The sequence below is a fragment of the Anser cygnoides genome, chromosome Z (genome assembly GCF_040182565.1).
Source record: "Anser cygnoides isolate HZ-2024a breed goose chromosome Z, Taihu_goose_T2T_genome, whole genome shotgun sequence".
Taxonomy (NCBI): Eukaryota; Metazoa; Chordata; class Aves; order Anseriformes; family Anatidae; genus Anser; species Anser cygnoides.
In genome coordinates this window covers 76,279,554-76,287,244 of record NC_089912.1, presented here as the reverse complement: position 1 = coordinate 76,287,244, position 7,691 = coordinate 76,279,554, and positions in this window count along the sequence as shown.

The following is a 7,691-nucleotide window of genomic DNA, read 5'->3' as shown; positions in this document are numbered from 1 at the left end:
GGAAAGTTGACACATCTTTCTGTGCAAAGGGCTGATGATGTTGAGCATTTAACTCTACAACTGTGTATTTCCTTAACTGCCTCTTTTTGGGTTATGCTGCATCTCAGAGATGTGAAACATAAATAGAAAGGACAGACCTGTACAGTGGATTAAAATCAACCACTGAGTATCAAACGTCATTTGAGTATGCTGTCTGGCTTTGTGGAGAAAAAGTCTAATCTGCATACAGTTCAGTGTAGATTCCATTGTACATACCTTTTTTTTTTTTACCAAGTGCACTATTATTGAGTGCACCTTCAGCAAGTTTGCTGATAACACCAACCTGAGCAGTGCAGTCAACACGCTGGAGAGAAGGGATGCCATCTGGTGGGCTTGTGCAGACCGCATGAGGTTCAACGAGGCCAAGTGCAAGGTCCTGCAGCTGGGCTGGGGCTTTCCCAAGCACCAATACAGGCTGGGTGGAGAATGGATCAAGAGAGGCCCTGAGGAGAAGGACCAGGGGGTGTTGGTTGAAAACAAGCTTGACATGAGTCGGTCATCTGTGCCTGCAGCCCAGAAAGCCAGCCGCGTCCTGGGCTGCATCATTCTCATGGCCATCAGGGCGAGGGAGGTGATTCTGCGCCTCTGCTCTGCTGTTGTGAGACCCCACCTGGAGTGGTGTTTTAACTTTAAATTAAATTATGGAACTCACTGTCACTCCAGAAAACCCTTCTGCTTCAGCTTCAGATGTGCTCAGGACTCCATCCTTCCATGTAGAGCTATTTCCTTAGGCTCAGTTAAGTCATTTACTACAGCAAGAGAAAAACTGCAGAAATCCATAATCCATTTCTTCTCATGGCCTAAAATGTATTACCAGCTTTTGAGGGAAACTGGTTTGGACTGAAACAAGCTGTAGCTCTCAAAACCTGGCAAGTAAACTGAAGAAGTTCAAGGCAGTAATGAAAAACAGATCTTCCTTATGAGAAAAGCCTGGAAGAGGATTGTCCATCAGTCTTATCAACACTCAGGAAAGTTAGGGAGTTCTGCAGACAGAGTAGAGTAATACGTCTTTTTTTTCCCCCCTTGCTTGTCTAATTCACATTTGTTTAACTGGACTTAATATTTTTAAATGTGAATATTGGGACTCTACCTATGCACATTCTATGAAATAAGGATTTGTTTATCATAATCTCAAATTTTAGCTCCAAAACAACAACATTAGAAAAGATATAAATGTTCGACGAACATTCAGAGCTACCAGCCTGAGTAAGATTAAATTTGATCTAGCCACTAGTCCTGTTTTTGACAGGGACATTTAGAGGATAGTATTCTTAGAGGGGAGATCGTGGTGGGTTCAATTAGCTGGACCCCTCTGTCACTCCACAATAATTATTTTGTGCCCAGTCAAGGGTCAACAACAAGCAACGTGCATTTTCTTTCTTCACATAAGTATATCAAGTACAGCTGCTGCTGTGCAGAAATTAATACACACTTCATGCTTAATGCACACTGCTGCAGTTAAGAAAATGCACTGTGAAAAAGCCACAAAGGATCAGAGGGAGGAGGTGAGCTTTCCACCCGTGGCACAACTGAGGGACTGGAACAGCTTAGCAAGTGCTTAGCTTCCAATCCATCACTGGGTTTCCAAAAATAAACCAACCTATGTTCCATTTCCACTGTAGGGACCAAGAAGAGAGACAAACCTTTTAAAATTATCAATACAAAGTTCTTACCTGAAGTTCCTGTACGTTTGTGAATCACTTGTTGAATCCCTGTGCTTCTTTAACATCCAGAATGCCCTGTGGCAAATAGCTTCATAATTTAACTACCTATAGTGTGAAATAGAATATCCATTTGTTTACCAGGTACAATACTGACCTACCCTAGATAATACCAATAGACATTTTATATTAGGGCTCATTTTTACCTAAGTGAATTCCTTAGGCAACTTGCAGTAGAGAGACCTACACAGTAGGTTTGTTTTAAGGTGCATTTTGGTACCCCTTTTCTCTGGCCTGCTGGTAAAGAAGGCTGCGTACCCTCTTCCTCCCTGCTCAGTGTTCCCCAGGCTACTTTCATCATTTCTTGCTTCCTAAGATAAGTTGTCTCAGTGGTGTGAGACCTCAGCAGAAAGGGCAGACCTACACAGTGGATTTAAATCTATCACTGAGTATTAAATGTGTCATTTGAGTATGCTGTCTGGCTTTGTGGAAAAAAAAAATCTATTTTGCGTATGGTTCAGTGTAGATTCCATTGTACATACCTTTTTTACCAAGAGTTCATAAACTTGTGAATAGCTTTTTCTGAAGGCTATATATATATATACCTTATGTGTTAGTACAAGGGAAATGTCAGGATAACATTGAAACTCTTACTCATGGCAAGGGGATGTGGTCTGGATCAGTGTAATTTCAACTACTTTCTTTGAAGAAAAAAGTACTTTTTTTTTTGATCCTTTCTCCCCCCATAAGTTAGAGAACACTCAGGCATAGACACAGATATTCTCCCCTCCATCAGTTACTGATAATGACTAGAATTGGTCTGTCATAACTGTTTTACATCATCAGTCAATAAACACAGCAGGTAAATATCCCAAAAGCCAAGACACATCCCTGACAAACATTACAGCCATTGCTCTTGCTCTCTGTCATCCCACATGAATACTCAGGTGCTGATCTGTTACTTTTCTTCAGCCAACATTTAGGAAACTTTAACAATTACCATTACTTCAAAGGTATCTGTAATTCCAATAGGAGGAAATATGAAAAGCATTGTGACCATTGATACCAACATGTATCAACTTTTAATTAGCTGCACTTTGGAGTCTATGACTTTGATGTTAATTTCAACAGCATCATCCCTGTGACAGAGATCACCTTTTCAGTTTCATATACCTAGTGCCATATTTATAAATGAGTACAAATGCATCCAACCTATAGAGAAAAGACAAACCAAGCCAATTCATTAAAATGTTTGTGAAACAATAACAAATGAGAGGGGCAATAATTTAGAAAGAAGGTTTCAATGTTGAGACCAAGCATAATGATCTAGATAAGTTGTTTCTGGTAACAAAGTATCTTTGAAAACACTTTGTCCGTCTTCACACAGCAGATATGGCAGTAGTAATCACACACACAAAAAAAAAAATCCCATAGTGATGTCCAAAACATGAGTGATGGCAAAGACCACCTGTGGACGGCCATAACTGTTGGTGTCCTTGAGAATTTCCTTTCTTTATGTCCTGAACTGAAGATCTGACACACATATTGGGGAATAAAAAAATAAAGTGCTTCCCACCCCCACAGGTGACGTTTACTCAGTTTTTACTGTGTTTAGAGGAATCTTGTTGGAGACAAATGTGGCTCAGGAGGAAATTCATTCCTTCCCATCACTTCAGGAAATCTCCCATTTCTCAGACGCATGCATTTTCTCTGTCAGCCTGTCAATAACCGACAGATCTTCTACAAGTGGACCCTGAAAATAATTAAGAGCTTAAAAGTAAAGCAGTCGTGATCCAAGAGTATGTATTCAGGTTATTTGTGTCTTTATCATCATCTCTTCGGTGTTTGTATGAATCACTGACTAATGAAAGAGTCCTTAGTGTGCTTGATCCTTGGCCACAGGAGTCACAATTCAGACACCTATTTAAAAGTGTCTGGGATTGCAGCTGAGGACAGTGTCTCATCTGTCTGTCCTTAATTGATTGTCTTGTCTACAGTCTCATGACACGAGTATGATTCACATTAAAACCTTCCCGGCGCTCACTGTTGGAAAGCTGTTTTCCACTCAGCATGGTCAGAGACTGTGAGCGGTAGGCATTTTCAGCAGAGGCAAACACGTTCTGTGCTCCTGTGGCAGTTTTTGCACCTCACTCTTCAATAACTCTTTTCAAATAAATTATTATAAAAGAAGTGGTTGCTCTGAAAAAGTGCTTTAATTTGGAGTTGTAGGAGACAGCATGCAGAAGTGCATGCAGAAATTCCTATATCCTTATTCTGAAGAAGAGGGAATTCATAACATTCTAGATCACCGGATACTGAACACGGTGTGTGTTAACATGGCTTCTGAATGGCAGTACTTCCTTCCGTCATTTCAGAGTCACCTTTTTGGCTTGGAGGTTGTTGTCCATGTAAGCTTTGAGAAGTGTACCTGTGATTTACTGTTGAGCCAATTTTACTGACATATTGAACTGCCCTTGGATTCTGAGATCTTAATTAAAACATTTTCTATCGATTCATATCTAGACAATTGGCTGATCATAACAGCACAATCTTGAGATGCAATGACCGGGCTTCATAGTAAAACAAAATGAATCTTTGTCTTTTCTATAGTAACCAATAGTGATCAGGATACATGCCATGATAGCAACAAGCAGTAAGGACATATTCCTTTGATTTTGATTGTTTCTGACTATTTAGTGTGGTATTTGGCTGACTTTATTTGATTAGGCCCATATCTCTGTAGTATTGACACTGATTAAAAACTGTCACACCTCTGATTCTGCTAATCATCAAATATTTTCAAAATTATCAAGTAAGCAAGAGGCTTCTCCATCTACCCAATATATTCTCCCAGTATAGTTCTGGTGGCTGTACTCTAACATGGTCAAGAAGAGGATGTCAGTCACAACCCTGTCACCATCCAGGATATATTCATGAATAAATAAATGATCACCTGCTGAGTCAGAGGCCAAAACTCTAACAACGATGCTTTAGGTTTTAATTGTTTCAGTAGAAACTCTCAACCTGAGGGTGTGCTTCTTGCCATTCAGCCTATTGGATCCCAACTGGCGCACATATGAAGAGGAAAAAATGACTCATCCTACAGTAATAATTCTTCTGGACTGGGCTTCTCACTTTTCAGAATGCATACTTCTAGTCATATAGCAAAGAAATTGATCTAGCAACTTCAACACCTTCTTGTAGGTATTATAAGATTACAAGGAAGCAGAGACCACATTTGCTCCCACAAACTCAAAAGACTGATTGGTACAAATTTTCTGTCATCATTTACTACCCAATTAACTAAATTGTTCTGGACAGTTCTTCAACTTGTGATGATGGCATTAGAGTTAATCATTGTATTTGTTTGTGTTTTGCTGCAGATAAAAGAATCATGGTTTTGAAAAACTGGCTTAAAAGTTTCTATGAAGTTTAGCCAGAAATACACCTGAGCTTTTTGCTTGTATTTCTGAGGGAGAAAAAGTGGTACTAATGAACTGTTATGGTTGTTCTGGTTTTGGCTGGGATAGAGTTAATTTTGATATAGTATATCATTTTGAAAAATAAGTGTACCTTGAAACAGAACATTCTGTAGTATTTTGCTACAACAACACTACATTTTCTGTATCTTATATTCGAAGTATTGTTTTGTTTTGTTTTTAAACAACATAAGGAATATTCAAATTAACATCATACAAAACTTATTCAGGGAAGGTATTCCTACCTTGCAGCTGGTAACTTTAAGTCTCCAATACATCTTTTATCAGTTATTTCTTCACTAAAGATAGCCAATCCATGTATTTTCTGAGATCAAATAATTTTTTTTCAGTATTTTGGTTTGTTTTACTGTGTTTGGTGCATTTTTTTTTCTTGACGGATTTTTTTATTTTCTTATTTATTTATTTTGCTTCAAACTTTCAGCACAATAACTGTCTGATCACAATACTTTTACCCATTCCCAAGGGTGAAATTTTAGTGATTAAGCAAGTGAGACTCTTTTTCTTTGTGCATATTCTCAGGCAATGCTAACACTATGTTTTAATTCAGATTGTTTCCAGGTTAAACAATGATCATTCCAAGGTACCTCAGCCGCACCGAACTACTCATAATTATAATCAGCCATGGTTACAAAAAGTTCTTTGTTCTGCAAAAGTTTTAAATTCCATACTTTACAAAATTTATTGTGTCAAATGAAACATAATCATGCCTTCTCTATTTGGCAACAAATACTGCTTGCAGGTGCTTCCAAATGAGCTTTTGGATTACAGTTAGCCAAGACAAATGTTTCTGGTGGTATTTCTATTGTAATTGTAATTTAGGTTGCATTCAGATGAGTTGCTGGGGACTGTTTCAGACAGAAAGATTTAAAATACAAATTAAACTACATTAAAGTTGCCGTTCACTTGATTAAAAACAAAACAAAACAAAACACTAACAAACAAACAAAAACCCCAATCCTTTACTGTTTATAATAAATCTTTTCTCTGACAACCAGTTGCTCAAGTTTCCTTAAGAAAATAAAGTGCTTTAATTTTGTTTAATAGAACACTGTGGAGTTCTGACTGGTGACAAGGCAAGACATTGCTCTTGGTGTCATGATCTTCTAAAGTCATCTTTGCAGAATACTGATTTATTCTCAAAATATGTATATGTATATATGTTTATTTAGTGCTTAAAACTGATATCTCTTTTAACATTTCATGTTTTTATGTTTGGTACTTCTTTAGCTTTTATTTAAGAGACCTGCTAATTTTTTCTGTGTATTTGAATTACTGACTGTGAAGCTAATGTGGCTAAATTATTAATTTATATTAATAAATGATGCCAAAGAGCAAGTGGCACTTTACACAGTTGCATCTATTTTTTTTTTTATATTTTTTATTTTATAATGTGCAACCTGCTGTTATTTTATTATCATTTGCTTTCTGAGTTGCATCTATTTCACTATGAGAGCATTTTGTTTTGTGAAAATCATTGCATCAAAAGTTTTATTTTGATAGGTCCAGGAATATGTTTGTTACAGTCCTGCAACGTTGGAAAAATGGGTAATTACCTTTTTGTATTTAAGAAAAGAATCCAAAGGCTGAGGTAGACATGACTAAAATTGCTTAATAGAAAGGGAATGGATCTGTGTTTCATTGTGGAAAGCTGAAACAAGTCAACTGAGCTGAATTTCAAGTTACATAGTCTGTTCGGAATGGTCCTGCTACCTGTTCCGCAAATTCAAAATTCACCTAAATTTTGCTATCATTGTTGAAAGCTTTTTAGGGCAGAACCCTTTGTTATGGCAAGCTTGTTGGATTTCACATAGATGTAGAGTCCTAGATTATTTTTCTTGTTAAAATTAGACATGCTTTGTAATCTGCTGTTGTATATAATTTAGACAATGGAGCTATAATCATACAATATGATCAATTACAGGAGAGATACAGAGTTTAACCTAACTTAAATCAATATTTTTATTACTCTGTGATGCTTTTCTTCTTTTACTGAACACAAAGAAGACCTGCTACGCCATAAAATGTGTGCACTAGGGGTATAACTCAGAAGTACTTGGACATGTGCTGACTTGTCTTGCTGATTGCAATTACTGTAAAAATCACGGAACAGGCATGCTTAATAGTATCACCCAATTAATGCTTATCAGAATGATATTATCAGGTAGTTCCCAAGCCACTTGAGCTTTGCAGGGCAACCCTTGACTGTTAACAAGAGCTTTGTTTTGATGCTCTTTGTGCAGGAAGCCTAACACTGTGCAGTCGATACATTCTTTGACCAAGCACAAGCTTGACAAAAATAGTGTAACCTGATCAAAGTCCCTTATATATGACAGGATTCTGGCAACCTTGCATGGAGTCTGTGATTTGTGAAGATAAAATATTGAAGAGCTGGCAAAGTTGTAAAAATAGTATCATAACTGCATATGTGAGGGTCTCAGCAGAATTCTGCTAAGAGCAACATATGAGTTCGTATGCAACTTTCCTCCTACAG